General features: G+C 36.3%; 1 pseudogene; it reads right to left on the bottom strand.

Moving 5' to 3' along the window:
- Positions 1-3,205: 3,205 nt before the first annotated feature.
- On the bottom strand, positions 3,206-3,704 carry LOC127106230 (outer envelope pore protein 16, chloroplastic-like; annotated as a pseudogene).
- Positions 3,705-4,241: the final 537 nt, after the last annotated feature.

Genomic DNA, 4,241 nt, shown 5'->3' with positions numbered 1-4,241 from the left:
TTAAGATAGGAATTAAGTGTTTTAGAATTTTATTGAGAAAGGGTTTGAAGAAACCTCATTGACAATTTTAGACGATGGCGAGAGCCAAGATAGGCGAGGCATACGTCTCGAATCTTAACCTCAGGAGTGCATGGTATACACCATGTTCCATTTCCATCTTTATTGAAAGAAGTGTTAAATAAGAATTAGGTATTTTGAGTTTTGTTGTGAAAATGACTTGACCCTAAATCAAGTATTGACGGACGTTTAAGAGAAATTTGAATGAGTGTTTGAGAGAAAACAAAGTGGATAAACTTGGATGATGGCGAGAGCTAGGATTGGCGAGATATACATCTCGAATCCTAGTCTCAGGAGTGCGCGGTATACACCACGTTCCATTTCCATCTTATTGAAAAGGTCTTAACTATAAATTAATATTCTTTTGAGTTTTTATTAGAAAAAATGGCTTGACATTGAAATCAAGCGTTTGATGAAAGTTTGAAAGAAATGGAATAGAATAGGAGGGAGAAATGAATTGGTTTGTTTATTAAGAAAATACTCGACGTTGGATCGAGTCATATTTTTGTATTTTTTGGAAATGGTCGATTTTATTCTTATGTTAGTATCTAACTAAACAGTCAAACAAATAAAGAAATAAAACAGTACAAAATTATTACACATCGGGGGAGTGGGGTACATTTTGTCAAATGGGAATTCAAAAATCATGAAATAATTAAATCGGGCCCAAACAACAAATAATGCAATGTATGAGTGTAAGTGCGAGAGAACCAACTCATTGTAAGAAAGACCAAGAGTAAGCTATGTGAGGTTGATGGCGATGCTTAAAAGCAATCGACTTACGAGGGTATGGAAATGGGCTCGACATTGAATCGAGAAAAGTGTGATTTTAATAGTTTAAAGCGGTTTTGAATGGATGATGAAATTAAAAGAAATTAAATTTGTGTTATTAAACAATAATGAAACTATGAGTATAGGAGAAATTATAATAAAACATAAACATAAAAAAAAAATGAATGCTAAAAGAAATAAAATGTTACATATAGGTATCGAACCCACTCCACTAAAGACTATGAAACTACCCTCTCTCCACTAGGCCATTTATGATTAGGTATTATTTACAACAAACACTTGGGTATATAAACCAGAACAAATTGGAATAAAAGTTTTTTAAAAAAAAGAAAATAGAAACTAAAATGAAGTAGTCTGTTGGACTACCAAATGGGAGAAACCAAGAAAAGATACCCTAGCCGCCTGGCTGTTGGGTTTTTCAATGGACTAATGAATGGAGAATAAGAAAACATTTATTAACTAAAACTTAGGAAGTTTAAACGAAGCTTTTAATGGTTTCCAAAATTTATTCTGTTTAAAAATAAATTAAAGAAGAAAATTGAAATAGCGTAACAGATGCTTCCATCTTCGTTCTCTCCCAATCTCACTTTCACAAAAATCACCCTCTCAGCCTCATGTCTCTCTCGTCAAAACCTATTCTCCACGAATCTCTCTCTCAATCGCGCTTTCACCCTCAACTCTCATGATACTATCCTCAATCATTCATCACCTCTCAGGTTCTCTCTCAATCGCTCATAAGAAATGCACAAATTTGGTTTCAAAGAGACTCAAGTGAAAGCTCACCTTCGGCGATGACGATGGCTCAGGTAATGATCGAATCTTCTCCCTTCGCCTCTTCAGATACTGGTTTCTTTTTGATTTGGAGATTAGGGTTCTTGGTGGAGTTCTTGTCTGCCTCCAATTTCTCTTAGGGTTTCGTTTTCAAGTTTTTTCAATTTTTCGTCCTCCTCTACTGATTCTCTTCCTCTCTATTTATGTTCTGCAGCTTTAGGGTTTTCAGTTTGGTATGGAGTTCAAAAGAGTATCTCTGCAAACTACTTTTGATGTGCTCAGAATCGGATTGGTCTCTTTGATGCTAAATTCGAAAATGGTGTTTTGAACTCGTGTTTTCTTCTTTGTTTTTTGTCTTAATGCCAATTTGGGATTTTTGAATTTTTACAGTGCTAATCACCTTGTTTTTTACTGCAGTGAAAATTCCTGTAACCTTGAGGTAGCGGATGAGGGGTGAGACTTTCTCTCCGAACAGTGTCAGCAATCGAGTTTCAACCGATCTGTATTGCAATACCGTGTTGTCCACTACTAATGTTAGCAAGCATCCTTAAGAAATTATACTTGCATACTGAGCAAATACTGATATCACTTGAGGGAAACGTCGTCCAATGACCTCCAAAGAATCATGAGTTACAATGCCACTAATTCATATCAAAATCATCCGCATGAGTAAGCTTTCCGACTACTATACCATCCTGAAATGAACATGTTCTTTGGGTGATAGACATGATTTTAATGAAATATTGACTCAGGATCTTGGTCCATGCTTTGTTTGTCATATAGCAAATGATTGTTGGCTTGGCATGTTTGCTGCTGCTATGCATGTTTTTCCGTCATGAAAGTTTTGCAGGTGGTTTTGATGTAGGACTGGTTTTGGTGCAGGTTGCAGGTACCAATGGTGTCTAACCCAAATGCAAACGCAATTGACCACCTCCCTCATATGTTGGTTTGATAAAGCTGAGCCTCAAGTTTGCAGCCGGTTTTCTAACTGCAGGATGCAAGTTCATGATGAATTACTGCAGGTAATGTCATGTTTGGTTGGTTCCCTCACTAGTAGGATTGGCTGCAAATACCAAGTGATGGTCATGCTGCAATATAATGGTTATGACATGAATTTGATCTTATGATGCTAATGGTTTAGACATTGTGTTGCTGTTATGAAATATGGTCACATGTATTGATGCAAATTATTTGGCATGGAATTGATTATTGTTGATACTAATGATTGGCTGAATTGTGCATTGGTGCTACAGGATTGAGCATGCCATTGTTTAGGCTTGTTTGTTGCAGGTTGTGGACAAGGTTGCAAGTTTGTTCTGTCTTGGTGTGTTCTTGTGCAGGTCACAGGTTGGAAGTTTGTGCCTGATCTGTCTCCACAGCATGTTAACAGCATCTTCGCTTTTGGGTGGATAATAGAATTCATAATGATGGGAGATGTTTTTAAGTTGCCTCTACATTTCAGTCCATTTCTGCTTTGGAAAACTGTGAAGCTGGTCGATCATGTAGCCTGGCTCCAATGAATTGCATCAAAATTATTACATAACCAGTAACACAAAGACAAACGGAGACCAAGTGAAATAACACATCCAGTCTTGTTCTTTCAGGTAAGGTAATTTATGAATTCTGCAGCTGTCGTAATTGTAGCACCTGTAATGGCATCTACTGTAATCTTGTCTTTTTTGTTGTTGTTGGCTGCAGATACCAGAGCCCCTGTCACTGCACCTCCGAACATGGCATTCTTCTAGTCCCTGGTGCCGCGGATCCTCTCTACACCATATTCCATTCCAACATATACGCCGTCTCTAACTCCCCAGTATGCACCTTCTTTACACATCTTCTTCAAAGATTTCTCAAAATCATTACTTGAGATACTTCTCTTTTGAATTATATGAAAGGTATCCTCTGCAACTGATCTTGTAGCTGCAACAGCTCCAATCTTCAAGAAACCATCTACAGTGAGGTTAAGGAATGGATTTCCCATGTCTATAACCATATCCAGCTTGGGAGAAAACAGTGACCCTGAAAAACTGCTACGAGGCATCTTTCACACTCACTCTTTTTGTTACTTCCTTGCTTTGAGTTTTAGGAACTTTGGAAAGGGGTTGAGTATATTAGTAAGCATGTGTTAATCATATTTTTGCTTAGAAGATTATTATTACTCATCTCACTACTACATATTGGGATTCCTCCAAGAAGTGAAGTGTTGTTAGAATTCTGATAATAAATTTGGCCTCCATCTGTTTGCCGTCGAGACATATTTAAGGCACTCGACGATGACTTTGTGATTTATGGAAATATTGTAATGCTTGTGTAATGTCATGGTTTTGTGCAAATGTATTTTTGGAATTGGAACGACAATGGCAAATGCAATGGTTATCTGGTGTCGGAAACTTATGACATTTACAAAAAAAATGGTTGTAACAAACTTGGTTTGAATGAAATGAATTTGTGGTTATAGAAATGAATATGGATTTTAGAAATAAATCTAAGACTAATCAAATGTCAATTTAAAATATAAAAAAACCAACAAAACCAATTAAAATCGAATCAATCTATAATTTGTTAAAATTACTTTGATATCAACTCTAACATTTATTTGGAAATTAAAATCAATTAGAGTT

Source organism: Lathyrus oleraceus, chromosome 7, assembly GCF_024323335.1.
Source record: "Lathyrus oleraceus cultivar Zhongwan6 chromosome 7, CAAS_Psat_ZW6_1.0, whole genome shotgun sequence".
NCBI classification, from domain to species: domain Eukaryota; kingdom Viridiplantae; phylum Streptophyta; class Magnoliopsida; order Fabales; family Fabaceae; genus Lathyrus; species Lathyrus oleraceus.
Note: the sequence above shows the minus strand (reverse complement) of the source record. Positions and strands in the feature narration are given on the sequence as shown.